Genomic DNA, 15,752 nt, shown 5'->3' on the forward strand with positions numbered 1-15,752 from the left:
GAGGGAAAGAGAAAGCCTGGGGTTACCCACTACAAGGGCATGGTACAGCAGGACACATTGGGGTTCTAGCTCTCCCATTTGCTAGCTATGCATTCTTGGGAAAATCACTTTAATTCTCTAGGCCTAAAGAGGTTGCCCTAGCTGAACTCTCCAGCCCCTTTCCACTCTAACATTCTGGGATTCAAAGGAAAATGAAAACATTCCAACCTGATGCTTGTGACCCATGATTGGAGCCCTGGGTGCTTCTCCAACTGTGTCTGTTCCCCCCCTACCTTCCACTGGCCCCAAAGCAACTTTCTAAAATTAGCTCTTTAAGATTAGACTTGGCAGAGTTGGAATTTTGGGCGGGCTGCTTCCATCATTAGCTAGCACTTCTGAGCTGCAGCAGCCTGCTTAGTGGACATGCATTTTCCTATTAGCCCAAGTGAAACAGAAAATTGGTGGTCACTGGGTAGACTGAAAAAGTGGGCCTTCCTCAAAGCCCAGTCTACTTCTTACTCCTTGTGTGAGCCTGGACAAGTCACAAGCTTTGTGGGCTCCAGTTTTATTATTTCTGAAATCATAAAAAAACATAGGTTTATTCTATAAACCTATAAATATTATATATATATACATAATATAAAACATTGTAAATACAAATAATATTAAGACATCAAAATGCCTTGAAAAGGTAGAAACCCTAGGTTATATGGTCTTTGAGGTCCTCTTCCAGCTGAACCTATGAAATAAGAAATTCTCACTGTTCAGAAAAAGCAACTCTTAACACACAAAGCACTCCAAAGACTAATACAATTGGGGGAAAAAAGGGGGTATTGGTTATTTTTTTGGGATTATCTGTGTCATTACTTCCCTATCTTCCCCTATCATAAATATGGACATCTAAAAAGCAGCCAAAATATAGCCTTTTCAATATTCAAATTAACATTGACACCAAACCTTTAAAACTCAAATGCAAGGATCAAGAAATAGTTCCTAGAAAATTGGAACGCAAACTGAAGCTTCTATTTGCAGAGCTTATATTTGTATAGTGTTGTATGGGGTGTAAGCAGTAAAGCACTTCCCCTCCTTTCCGGATTGTAAATAGTGCCACATTTAATTTAACTAGCTAGGGGCCTGCTGGGGAGTAGGCTGGCTTAGAGTCCTAAGGTCAGTCCCCAACTTACAGATGGGCTGGATTCCAAAAGCCCATTTGCTAACTGGTTATCTGGAACCATGGAAACCATGTTACACACTGTGGTGAAGGTCTTGGCTACCTCTCCAAAGTCTCAGGACTTAACCTTAACTATGATCACTTTCTCCAATGCCAAAGCTTGGGGACAGGGTAATGCCAAGTGGCATCTCACTCTAGTAGGTCCTGCATCCAACTTAAAGCTTCAACCATGGTTTATAACAAACTGTGCATATCGTCAAAGCCACCAACCTAGCCAAGTTTTTTTTTCACAAAATGGGGGGGAGGGCAATAAGTAATACCTCAAAGACTGTCCCCTAAGGTAAAAGGGAACTATGAACTGACTTTGTGAGGGAGACTACTATTACTAATGACACCATTAATTAATCTTTTGAACTGTGGAAATAATTGAAGGGGAAGAAAAGAGGTGGAAATACTATTAATACTGGTTCTAAGTTCCAATGGAGCCTTTGAATCTCTTTGAGACCCAAGGGAGGAGAGGAATGAAATACTAATGGATAAGATGGAACAGCAGGGCAGGTAGAAATAATAGAGTAACATAGAGAGACTCAGAAGGGGCTGGAGAGAAAAGAGATTTTAGCAGTTTCTGCAATAGAATCAAAGTTCAATAAAGAAAGGTTTCAGGGAAGGAGTAGGGCAGCCCAGGACAACTGTCCAAGACAGATGCCTGAATGGGAGGCAAGACTAACCAGGTCCCACATCTACTCCAGCTAAAATCTGAAATTCACCCCAAATCAAATGATGATCAAGAAATTAAATGGGCTCATCACATTCAATTTAGATCAATGCATACTGTGGGGGGTGGGGGATGAAGCAAGATTGGGGGAAAAATTGTAAAACTCAAAATATATAAATTTTCTTAAAAAAGATACTTATAAACAACTTTCAAAGTAAATTGTTTTCCTTAGGATATAAAAAAGAAAGAAATTTAATGGGAAATTATAGGAAGCACCTGCCTCCCCCTCAAAACTGCACACTGGACAGGAGCTCCTAGGAGATAGGAAAGGGGACTGTCAGTAAACCAGGTTCAATCCAGGCAAGCACTCCTACAACCCCAATCAAAGTTATTTATGTAGGTCTCTATGTACAGAAGCAGAAAGAGTAGGGTTTTCTAAGGAAAACATAAAAATTCAGGAAAGCTGCAGTGACCAGTGTTGGGTACTTCAGGTTGTTAGAGGTCTTTTCTGAGATGCCCAAGGCAGGTAGGTTTGCTATGTGAATTCCAAAGATCCTGGTGGTCTAACCCTAATCCAAATTCATTCATTAAATGATACTAGAGATGAGTAAGAAGAAACCAACTACAAAGAAAAAGCCAACTACAAGACCAATATAAAAAATTATGGTAGCTTGACTCAATGACTATGAGAATAACTAATGTCTATGCTTTGATCTGGGTCTCTACTAGCCCGTCAACCCAACCAACAATGACCCTGAGTCTTCAACTTCATTTTGACTGGGTGAATTGTAAAGAGCTCCTTTCCTAATTCCGTTTCAATTCAAAGGAATCTGAAAGTTAGTTTCCATCTCCCAAAGCATGCTCACAATCAAGCAATGAGTACTGGTACTGGGTATGCTGGGTGGTTAAAATCAATCCAAGACACCAACTCTGTCATGGGTCATTTACAGAGCAATTGTACAGCCAAAGTTGGTGGGGGTAGGGGCTAAAGTTCTGATGGATTAGTAAATTGCTTACCATCCTGGCAGGGGATAAAACCCAGCCTGAATATATTCCAATGTGGGTGATGGTCAATATTTCTTCATGAATGAATAGAACCAGCCACGTCAGAGGTTTTCAAACCAAACAGCATGCCAGGCAACAGAGATAGGTCCCCATCATGCTGCTATCAGAAGTCATTCACGGAACAGAAAATGGTTCCCTGTCACTCAAAGCCTCTCTCCTTTCTGGAGCCTGGGAAAGAATGTGTGTCTGTGTATTTGTTGACCTGCAGCTGTAAATCAAGCCTGCATACTTAAAGGGACCTTGGAGAGCAAGGCTCAGGATAGGATCTTCCCTGAACCCCCTGAGAGGAGGAGAGTCTGGCCCCATTTCAGGGAGTCTTGAACACTCAGCAGTGAGGGATGTCCTCCTACATTCTGGGTCAAGATGCCAATTGTAGACTTCTATGGAAAGTGGTCAAGTTTCAATGTAGGATCAAAGAATTGTTGATTTAGAGCAGGGGAGTGGGGGAGGCAGTCACTTAACCTCAAAGAGCTCCAGGCACCCTTTTAAGACTATAAAATAGAACTGTTGTGGGGGGGATGGTGGTGGTGGTGGAAGAATTTTCCTCATTTAGGATTGCTCTGCAGTAATGAAATCCAGTCCCTAACATCCCAATGTTAGGGGGGAGCAAGATCCACCAACTTGTTTTCTATATAAGGACACTGAGGGCAGCCTCGATGTCCACAAGGTCACAATGCTATTACTACCTACTGAGTTGGGAGTAGGTATTTAAACTCAGGTCTTCCAGCTCCACATCTGATACTTTTTCCTCTTTAAACATGCTGCCCTTCCTTTCCAGGTAGTTCATTTGAGTGGAAATTCCCAGGAGAAGTTTAGTATAGAAACACAAGGCTTGAGAAAAATAAAAAGGAGAAACCCTGAGGCTCTTGAGATGGAAAAGAGCTCTCCAGCTCTTTCTGCTTTTCTAGATAAGCATAGAACATTTTTTTCCCACATTCCAACCAAGGGGCAGGAAATAATATTTTTTTTTTTTACTTTTTCCTTTTATGGGGATGTGTGTGGTGTATTTGTGTCCTTAATAACAGTGTTTGGTACATAGTAGGCACTTTTAAAAATCCTTATCAAGGCTTTCCGAAATAATCCTCCAGTTCAGGGTTTCATCTTACAAGCATCAGATTTACAAAGATGACAAAAAAAAGAAAAGAAAAGAAAAGAAAATGAAAAGTCTGTGGGAAGACAGACTTTGGTGGATCTGTGAAGTGGTCCAATCACTTTCAGAAGCTGTTTGGTACATGATCACAAAAGGCACTAAAGTGAACAAATACATTTTGAATCCAAAATATTTGAATGTTGGATCAAAGATAAAGACTCAGATGCACAAAAATAATAATAGCAGCACTTTTGCTGGTGTAAAGAACTGGAAAGAGTGGATGAATGTAATGGACTATTATCACTCCATAAGAAATTATGAAATTCACAGGTTTTAGAGAAACCTAAGAAACTAATCAGCATTCTGAAATCTCATATAAATGTAATGACCAGTCATAAACTCCAGAAGACTGGTAGTAATCCATACTTCCTATCTCTTGGTTGACAGACAACAGTTGTGCAGAATGAGATTTTTTTTTTCAGACCCAGATTTGTTTTCTCAACTATTTGGAGGGAAGGGAGGGATTGATACTGATGCTAATAGAGTAGAGGGAGATCAGAGCATCAGTGAAATATTTTTAAAATACAGAAGAGAGCAAAAAGCCCTTGATGAGGGAATCTAGACAAGCAATGCTAAATTTAATACAGGATTCATAGTTTCATAATAATCCTCATTTTCTTTGCATATGGAAATGTTCAGGTATGTTGGTGTTTGTCAAGTTCATAATTTAAAAAATTGCTTGCTTTCTGACTGACTACAGCTGCTACAGTGCCTCAGCAATATTGGTGGAGGAAGGGCAGGGTATCTATCAACAAGTTTTTAATAAGTTCTAGTTAGGTGCCAGATACTGCTCTAAAGGCAGGGAAGAAAAAAAAAAAGATGGGCCGCGGAACTCAACCAGCAGCCCAAAAGTCCATAGGAGATACACAAAAGTTCAACAAAAGTGCCATTTTATTCGCTAGGCCCCAACTTCCTTTAGAAGTCCTCCAGAAGAGTAGGCAAAAAAAAAACCAACAAAAACTAAAGATCCCATTTTGAGAGCTTCAGACCTTAACTTTACACTCAGTGCCTCACCTTTGTTGGGTGCTTTACAAAGTCAGATTCAATTTGAAATCGACTGGGCAAGAATCAAGAAATAAACAAATTACAAACAAATTCAAGATTCACAGAGAGTAAATGGTTTACTCATCTGAGACTTGAACCCAGGGCTGGTTCCAAAAGGTCAGTGCTATTTCCCATAGGTCAGGATGCTACAGTTGCTTCTCCACGATGCTACTGGGGGACCACTAAAAGCTGTAATAATACTGAGTGATTGCTACACATTTTAAATGAAATAACCAAAAAGTCAGCTTTCTTAGGTGTGCAAAACCTCTAACTCCTCCATATAAGGCCTTTCAAGCAGAAAGAATTCGAATTACCATATAGTAAGCTCCTAAAAAGTTACCTTTGTAAGTGCACTAAAAAGAATCAGGCTATCCTGCCCATTTATTCTGTACAGTGATTCTTTTCCTTAGGAAATGGTAATTATTTTACCTGTTGATACACTTCAGTATCCCCACCAGAGGGACTCCTATGGTTAAGTCTTTGTAGACCCAGGCTTTTCTAAATCATACCATAAAAATAATTTGTATTCTTCCCAGAGAGTGAGACAAGGCCCAAAAGCTGCTCCTAACACAAATAGATAGATGCCTGCTACTCACATTTCCAATACACTGCCAAATCACCCAGACCAGGTTTGTCCTCTGTTTCTTAAACATACCTCAAAAGCCCCAACCACAGTTTCTTTTCTGGTTATCAGTCAGAGAAAATCTAAATCCTCAGCTAGGCCCCCAAAGCCTCATCAATTGGTTTTCTAATTTCCCATTCTGCCTTCTCAGGCAGAATTGTACCTGATCCCTGTTTATCTGCTGTGTCTCTGACTGTTTCTCTCTTACTTTTCAGCCCAGCCCTCTCCCCAGTCTCTTATGCTCCCTCTGACCTCCTTTCAAGAGTAGAATGTCAGACAATGGGAGGAGGGGGAGATGAATAAGAGAGCCCCCAGAGTTTTTTGTGTAGAAGAAGACAAAGACACCTAGAACTACAGCACAACACAGAACAGGATTCTTGCCATTTGAAAAATGTTTTAAGTGTTATCACATCGGTAATAGGGGAAGGAGTAAAGAGATGGGAGATGAGGAAAGCTCCAAAGTAGAAGCAGGTGAGATAGACCCTGGAGAAGCCTGGGCAGAGTTAACAGTTAACAATTAGATTGGGAGGGAAGGGCATTGTAAGTGGAAAACGAAAGTTTGAGGGGCAGAAAAGCAACAGGTGTATTCAGAAAGGGTAGTATTCCATTTTTTTTCCTGGAACTTAAACAGCATAAAAAAATTTGACAACTAAAATCAATAGGGAAACAGGTAACTGGATAAAAGATCATTGTAGCAAGTTTTTCTGATGATTTTCATTGACAAGATATGAAAGGAATTTACATTTATTAAGAATAAGAGAAGGGGGCAGCTAGGTGGCACAGTAGATAGAGCACTGGCCTTGGGAGTCAGGAGTACCTGAATTCAAATCCAGCCTCAGACACTTAATAATTACCTAGCCGTGTGGCCTTGGGAAAGCCACTTAACCACATTGCCTTGCAAAAATCTTCAAAAAAAAAAAAAAAAAAGAATAAGAGCAAAAAATAAAAATTTAAAAATAAAAAAGAGTAAGAGGCATAGACATGGGCAACTAGGTGGTGCAGTGGATAGAACACTGGCCCTGGAGTCAGGAGTACCAAACACTAAAATAATAAATAAACAAACAAACAAACAAACAAATAAATAAAATGTGACCTTGGGCAAGTCACTTAACCCCAATGCCTAAGAAAGAAAGACCCCTAGATATTTTATGCAATTTCTGGTAAAATGTCTTTGAAAAAAAGATGTACTGTTACATAAATGTTAGGTATTAATAATATAATAAGCAAATATCAGATGACTTATATTTGTTGAATACCCCTTCTCTCTAATTCTGTATAGAGACAAGGTAAAGGATTCCAGTTATCTCCCACAAAAACCCAACCTGAAAGTAGAATAGAAAAATAATTCAGGCTAACAAATGGAGAGGTCAGGGCCAGACTAGTCATCACTACTCCCTTTGGAGCATCCTCTGAGGTCTTGTCTCTATTTCTTAAACCCTAACATCCAGGAACACTCATAAGGAAGACAAGCTAACTTGACCTTGGGAAGTGCACTGATCCAGAAGGTACATAGACCCCAAGACAAGAAGAACAAGCGCCTGAGACTACTAAGGAGTAAACAAATGTCTCCTTAGTTCTCATTTCTAAATATTCCATTTTCATTAACTTCATTCCTTATTGATCCTAACCACAAATTCTCTTTTCAGCTGAGCTTATTTTTCTCCAAATTTGCTCATTCACTGTCTTTAAACCAAAAAGAAAGTGGAGTCAGAGGAGCAGTATGGTTTAATGGGACTGGGTATTGGAATTTTAGTCAGAAATAGGGCTCAAATTCCAGTCCTGTCACCTTAGCCAAGTCATTTATTGTTTTTGGGCCTCAATTTCCTAAAGCATAAATAAATTACTGGAGTTGGGCTAAATGACTTCTAAGGTCCCTTTCAGTTCTACATCCTATGGTTGATATTCCTCAACTTGAAGCAAGAAAGGAAAAGAAAATAGAATTAAAGATACATGGAATGTGATCCAATAAGACCCCGATCTTCCAAACAAAATTAAAAACTCTTTAACAGTACGGCGGCTAGGTGGCATAGTGGATAAAGCACCGGCCCTGGAGTCAGGAGTACCTGGGTTCAAATCTGGTCTCTGACACTTAATAATTATCTAGCTGTGTGGCCTTGGGCAAGCCACTTAACCCCGTTTGCCTTGCAAAAACCTAAAAAAAAAAAAAAAAAAAGACAAATAGTAAAGAGATCAAAAAGGGCCACAGAGGAAGTAAGGTGTTAGAGATGTTATTTTTGTACATGATCATTTTTTGCTGTCCATTACCTCCCTTAGGGATATATACATTTATATGTGTGTCTCCTTTTTAGCTGTCCATAACCTATGGACAGCAAAAAAAGACACACATGTACAAAAATGTTTATAACAATAAGATGTGTGATAACAAAAAGCTGGAAACAAAAGAAACTCCTAACAACTGGGGAAGGTAAAAGTACAATGGAAGCTCCCTGAGGGCAGGGATTGTTTCACTTTTGTACTTGTATCCCTAGGATGGATTATAAAAATATGGCACACAATATATGCTTAATAAAAAGACTTGATTAATAGATATAAAGGTAATGAAATATAACTGTGCCATGAAGAATGAGGAAAATGTAGAATTTAGCTGCTGAAGTGAACCCATGATGAATTAAGACTAGAGAAACAGGAGACTTGCCTGAAGTGATGCAAAACAAAGTAGAAACAAACAGTAACAGGAAATGGCTTCAATAATGTAAATAAAGCCAATAGTGAGAAACAACAAACTAGTCAAAAACAGAGTCAATGGTAATACCACACTGTCATTATCAGTATAAGCAAGTCAGCCTGGATGAAGCAGAATGGCAGCCTGGTACATGGTACCACCACCAAACTATTGTCATATTAACCATATCTCCCTTCAGAGCCAAGCAGTTAAGTGGCACAGTAAATGGAGACCAGAGTTTGGGAGGTTCCAAAAGAAAGCACTGACTGCCAAACTGAAGGTCTACAGAACCATTGTGCTGACTTCATTGCTGTGTGCCTATGAAAACTGGACAGTCTACCAGTACCATGAATCACTTCTATTTAAATTGTCTTTGGGAGATTCTGAAGATCACCTGGCAGGAGAAACTACCAGACACTAAGGTCCTTTTTCTTGAGCTAAACTACCTAGCATTCCAACATTACTACAGAGAGTGCAACTACGATGGGTTGGACAGACACACTGCACTCACAAGAGGGTCAGAAGAAGCAAAACTGAGACAACCTGAAGGTCTCAATGAAGAACTTTAGAATTGATTGTATAACATGGGAGATTCTGGCACAGGACCTCCTAGCATGGCAGTGAGGGTGCTGCACTCTATGAGAAGGGCAGAAATGAAGCAGCACAAAGGAAATATGACATCTGTAAGTTAGAGTGCCCCCCCAAGATGTCCACATGGACTATATGTGCCTGACATGAGGTAAAGCTTTTCAAGCTTGTATTGATCTGATCAGCCAGTCAGACACAGTGTAATTGTCTCTCAAACACAGTGATGTCATTTTGGTCTTCTTCCATAACAAAGGACAAGGACTAAATGGAGGGCCAGTTCTGAAGTCAGGAAGATTCATATTCATGAGGTCAAATCTGCCTTCAGTTACTGGCTGTGTGATCTTGGGCAAGTCACTCCATATCTTTACCAAGAAAACCCCAAATGGGGTCATGAAGAGTCAAACACAACTGAAATGATGGAACAATTACTTCTGATTCTCCTTTGCCTAAACTATTCCATTCTTTCCACTTTTAACCAGTATCAGATTTTTTTTTTTGCAAGGCAAAAGGGGTTAAGTGGCTTGCCCACGGCCACACAGTTAGGTAATTATCAAGTGTCTGAGGCCGGATTTGAAGTCAGGCATTCCTGACTCCAGGGCCGGTGCTCTATTCACTGTGCTACCAAGTAGCCCCTTAGATTGTTTTTAATTTATCTTAATTCCTTTCATTTCTTTTTCATCTTTATTCCTTTCATTTCTTTTTCATCTTTTTCCCTTGCTGGCATTTCCAGTGAGGAAAATGAGCATCCTTCCTTCACTCCTACATTTACTGGCAAAATGTATCACCATTGCATATGATGCTTACTTTTGGTTTTTAATAGATACTTTTTATAATATTAAAAAAAAAAGGGTCCTTCTTAGGGTTTGTAGCATAAAGGGGCATTGTGTGTTATCAAAGCTTTTTCTGTATCTCTTAAGATGATTTTGCACACTTTGGGTTTTAATGTGTTTAGTTATATTGATTATTTTCCTAATTTTGAACTATTCTTGCATTCCACTTGGTCTTAATGAATGATTTTTTTGGATAAATCACTTTAGTAAGGATTTTAACATTTTTGAGTAACTATTCATCAATGACACTGGCTTATAGTTTTGTTTTTTTACCTGCATTTTATCTTTCCCTGGCTTAGTTTTTGGGCTGTATTTGTCTCAATTCTGGTAGTCACTTCATTTTTATTTTTTAAGAATAATTTGTATGAAATATGATGATATAGAAACTGACTGTTCTTTAAAAGTTTGATAGAATTCTCAATGCGAATCCATTGGCAACAGGTCCTCACCCCATCCCACTCCCCAATTTGGTAGTTTCTTCACAACTAGATTCCTTTGCTTTTCTGAGATTAGTTTATTTAAGATCTCTACCTGGTCTTCTGATAGTTTGATTATTTTATATTTTTGAAGGTATTTTTCTAGATTGTGTTTTTGGTTTTGTTGTCATGTTAACTATGCCTATATTCTGATTATTTTTGTTTCTTCTGGTTTTGCTAGAATTCACCTTGCTTATTCACTATCTTACAGAGTTGATTTTCTGTTTTCTTCTTTTTGTTAAGAACCCTGCCCACCAAAATACAGTAGATTCATTCCTAATTCCAAGTATCTGAGGGAAAGATATCAATAAAAGGAATAAGAGGCATCAGATTTGACCAGGAAGAGAAGCAACTACTGTAGTCATCTCCAGAGAAGGAAGGCAATATGCATTTATAGATCACCACAAGGTGACAGGTTTGGGAAAGGGGAGAGAACCAGGAAATTCTCAGATCTACTTATCAAGCATCCCTGGCCTCCTGTCTCTCAATTCCAAATGCCTATTGACATAATATCCCACTGGTCACCAGAGTCAGATGATTCTGGAGGAAAAAGTGAGGCTGGTGACTTGGCACAGCACTCCCTCACTCAAATCCAATTCATGTGCTTGTCATGGCATTACCTCCCTGATGTCACGGTCTTCTTTGAAAATGAAGGATAAAAACATTATTATTATATGGCTGATAGTACCACAAGGGAGACTATAGAGAAACGGTCAGACAGAAGGAAGAGAACTGGAAGTTTAACCAAAGTCAGGAAAAGAGAGTTGTCAGTGTCACATGCTGCAGAGAAATCAAAAAGGATAAGAAATGAGAAAAAGCCAATGGATTTAGGAGTAAAAAAATCATTGATAACCTCCAAGAAAGTCATTTGAATTGAGTAGTGAGATGGGAAGACAGATAACAAGGGCTTGAGGAGTTACTAAGAAGTTAAAAAGGATCCTATTCATCCCACAAAGGATAATTTGAGAACACTGAGGCCCCGTCTGTAAGGAATTTCATCTTCTTCCCAATTTTTATACTTCATATTCAATCAGAAGACCATTTCCATTCTCTCTATTTGCTTCAGCTTTTCCTAAACCTCAGTCTTTTTCCTAAACCTCCTATCCCCTATACTTTGTCATTTTTATCATTCTCTCTTCATTTTCTGGTTTCTTCCCTCCTGCCTACAAGCATGCCTCAATACACTCTATCCTTAAAAAAAAAAAAATCTTCACTTGACCCTGCCATCACTTCAAGATAAGGACTTTATCTCTTCTCTCTTCCACTCTCAATCATCTTTTCTTTTTTTTTATAATACTACATCATGGAAATGATTGTTTATTCCATAAATAAAATAAAAATAAAAACAAAAACATATAAAACCATAAAAAAGGTTTTTATCATCTTAGGTCCAAAATCTAAAAGTCTTTTCATTCTCCCTCACTCCATGTCCAATCAGTCACCCAATCTTGTCAATTCTACCTCCTCAATATCCTTCTCCTCACTCACATCCAAATCACTTTAGTACTGGACATCATCCTTTGCCTGGACTATTGCAATAGTCTCTGGCGATGTCTCCCTGCATCCAAACCCTCTCTTCTTTTTTTTTCTTTTAGGTTTTTGCAAGGCAAATGGGGTTAAGTGGCTTGCCCAAGGTCACACAGCTAGGTAATTATTAAGTGTCTGAGGCCGGATTTGAACTCAGGTACTCCTGACTCCAGGGCCGGTGTTCTATCCACTATACCACCAAGCCGCCCCAGACTCTCTCTTCTTCAATATATATTCATATGATTGCTAGTTTTCTTGACTAGCTAGATCTTGCCACTATACTTCAATGCCTCTGGGAGAATGAGGAAAGACTGTTCATTTTTGCCTCACTTAAATTCAATTCACTTGCAAGTTAAAACGTCACCCTTCTGAAATTATTGGTCCTTTTCAAGAATGAAGAATGAACAATTTTTCTACTCTTATAACCTATTTTTCCTTCTATAGACTCTACAAGCCAAACAAATTGGGCTACTTACTATTCCCCAAAGCAATATTTCTACTGTGCCTTTGCACAGACCTGTTCCCACAAGAATGTTCTTGGAGACCTTCTTTTCAAGCTGCACCCCTTTAAATGTCACTCTCGAAAAGAGGTCCTTGGGGGGCAGCTATGTGGATAGTGGATAGTGCACTGGCCCTGGAGTCAGGAGTACCTGAGTTCAAATCCGGCCTCAGACACTTAATAATTATCTAGCTGTGTGGCCTTGGGCAAGCCACTTAACCCCATTGCCTTGCAAAAAAACCTAAAAAAAAAAAAAAAGGAGGTCCCTCCAAATAACACATACATATGTACACACACACACACACACACACACACCTCTTCCTCTTTCCATTTCCTGTAAATATTTATATGTCCCCCACAATAGAATGAATGAAGGAAGCTTCTTGAGGGGCAGGGGTTATATCTTTTGTACTTTTATTCCTAGAACCTCCAAAATTTTCCTGGAACAGAATAAGCACTTAATAAATTTTTTTAATTTTTATTTTTTTTAGGTTTTTGCAAGGCAAATGGGGTTAAGTGGCTTGCCCAAGGCCACACAGCTAGGTAATTATTAAGTGTCTGAGGCCGGATTTGAACCCAGGTACTCCTGACTCCAGGGCTGGTGCTTTATCCACTGCGCCATCTAGTCGTCCCCTTAATAAATTTTTTTAAAAATGAAGGGGTTGATAGTCATATGAAAAATTGCTCTAAATCACTACATCTCTGAGATACCACTTCACACCTCTCAGACTGGCTAATATGACCAGAAAGGACAATGATCAATGTTGGAAGGGATGCCGGAAATCTGGGACACTAATACAAAGTTGGTGGACCTGCACTCATCCAACCTTTCTGGAGAGCAATTTGGAATTATGCGCAAAGGAAAACAAAAATGTACATACCCTTTGATCCAGCAATACCACTACTGGGTCTATACCCTGGAGAGATTATGAAAAAGGGTAAAAACATCACTTGTACAAAAATATTCATAGCAGTCCTGTTTGTGGTGGCAAAAAAATTGGAAATTAAGTGAATGTCCTTCAATTGGGGGATGGCTTAGCAAACTGTGGTATATGAATGTCATGGAACACTATTGTTCTACTAGAAACCAGGAGGGATGGGAATTCAGGGAAGCCTGGAAAGATTTGCATGAACTGATGCTGAGCAAGATAAGCAGAACCAGAAGAACACTGTACACTCTAACAGCAACATGGGGGTGATGATCAACCTTGATGGACTTGCTCATTCCTTCAGTGCAACAATCAGGGACAATTTTGTGCTATCTGCGATGGAGAATATCATTTATGGAGTTTAAAAAGAGGGGGTTGGATTAGATAATCTCTGAGATACTGCCAATTCTAAATCCATGATTCCAGGCTATGGGATCAGGGAATAGCTCAGAGAGTGAGCCAAAACTCCCTGGGATGAGGGAGTGGCGGGATGGACACAGGAAGTAGACCAGGGAGAGTGACAGGCAGTCCCTATTCTTTTTGCAAAGGAAAAGGGTCAAACTGAGACGAATCTTGCCGATATCAGACTACACCAACATGTTATTTTCAGCAAGGGGATACATAACAATTTCATAGGCTTGTTGAATGAATGAGCTTTCTAAATAAAATACACTTCCCTGATGATCAAACCCTATAGTCTAAGCCTTTAATTTAAGAAGTTGTCCTCCTCTCTAAACATCCTGTGAAGCTGTGGCTTTGGCATCTTGTCAGTCATCCTTACCATAATGCTCTCTTCCACTAAGAGCAGGGGTGGAGCCTAGTACCAAATGTCAGAAGTAATCGAAAGAAGAATCTGGCTCATGTCATTTTTTCATCACTAATAATCACCTTCAGGTTCAAACACAAAATTCTCTGTCTTTCAAAACTCTTCATAATCTGCCCCTCCTTCCACCTTCCTCTTTCCCTCACTCAACACATACTCTGGTTGAATGAATGAGCTTCCTCTAAAACACAATTTGGTGATGCTTCTCCCCTATCCAGGATCCATTTTCCTAAGCCAGGGTATTTTCACTGGTTGTCCCCCCATGACTACAACATTAACTGGATTTATCTCCACCTTCTGACTTCCCTCATTTCCTTCAAGTCCCAGATAAAATTCTATTAACAACCTCCCTTAATTCTAGTGTCTTCCCTTCCCCCCTCTTTTTTTGGGGGTGGGGGAAATTGGGATTTAATGAGTTGTCCAGGAACACACACCTAGTCTGAATTTGCATTCAGGTCTTCCAGACTCCAAGGTCAGTTTAGTGCTTTCCTTCTCTCCCATTAGACTGTGAGCTCCTTGAGAGTAAGGGCTGTCTTTTGACTTTCCTAGTGCCTGGTATATAGTAAATGTTTAATAAATGCTTATTGATTGACTGGCCTTTCTTTGTATTCCTGGTGCCTGGTTTATGTAGATGTTTAATAAATGCTAACTGATTGACTGGCTTTTTTTTAAAAAAGGATTTTATTTTTCAAATCCAAATACTAATGAAGTCTCCCAATCTCTACTGCAGTTATATTACAGAGAAAAATCATAACAGTCCCCCTTCCATCACCCAGCCTTCAGGAGAATAGAAATATTTCATTGTCTTTGTATCCCCAGTGTCTTATACAGTCTTTTAAGAAATTTTTTTTCTATGCTAGCTTTTGTGGTACCCAAGATGTCCAAGGAGGCTCAGCTGCTTAGAAATCCCACCAAGAGGGGCGGCTAGGTGGCGTAGTGGATAAAGCACCAGCCCTGGAGTCAGGAGTACCTGGGTTCAAATCCGGGTCTCAGACACTTAATAATTACCTAGCTGTGTGGCCTTGGGTAAGCCACTTAACCCCATTTGCCTTGCAAAAAAAAAACCCTAAAAAAAATTAAAAAAAAAATAATAATAATAAAAAAAGAAATCCCACCAAGATTCATGCTCCCTATACCCCAACCTGAAAGAAATGACACCTTGACTAAGAATCTGATTCCATCACCCAGGAAGGAGGGTTAGTTATGACAATGAAGGTAAGTGCTCTTAGGACAATCAAGGTGGCAATGCATTGACAGAAATGAGATTCTTCCTCCTCACCATCCCTGCTACCACATTCAATTAGATTTAATCCCTACTCAGTTCCATCTTATTAAGGAGAGCTGGTCAGGTATAAGAGAGAGAAGAACTTCTACATTCCAAAAGGTTTAGAAAGTTAGACAGGAATGACTTAAACTCTAAATTCTCTAGGTTTACAAATAATTACTCTCCTTCACATTGATCCAGACAAATCAGGATTCTTGCTATCCTTCAAGCATGACATTCTATCTCCCACCTTGGAATACTGGTTGAATCACTTCCAAGTGAATCTTCACCTCTTCAACTCACATGCCACATGCAAATAGGACCTTGCTTGCTCCCCCAAAACAGCCTTGTCTACATACACATTATCTTCCCGGATAGAATGCAAAC

The 15,752-nt window shown here is 39.4% G+C and overlaps 1 protein-coding gene across 3 annotated transcripts in view; it reads right to left on the reverse strand.

Moving 5' to 3' along the window:
- LLGL2 (LLGL scribble cell polarity complex component 2) overlaps positions 1 to 15,752 on the reverse strand; it is a 66,960-nt gene that overhangs the window by 45,902 nt on the left and 5,306 nt on the right. The window contains exon 1 of one of the 3 annotated variants that reach the window (XM_074224573.1): positions 208 to 638. The exons of the other annotated variants lie outside the window; for them this stretch is intronic. The gene's annotated coding sequence lies outside the window, so the exon portion shown is untranslated. Of the gene's footprint in view, positions 1 to 207; positions 639 to 15,752 lie in introns of those variants that run through there. 3 annotated transcript variants of the gene reach the window in all.

This window comes from Macrotis lagotis, chromosome 2 (assembly GCF_037893015.1).
Source record: "Macrotis lagotis isolate mMagLag1 chromosome 2, bilby.v1.9.chrom.fasta, whole genome shotgun sequence".
Classification (NCBI taxonomy): domain Eukaryota; kingdom Metazoa; phylum Chordata; class Mammalia; order Peramelemorphia; family Peramelidae; genus Macrotis; species Macrotis lagotis.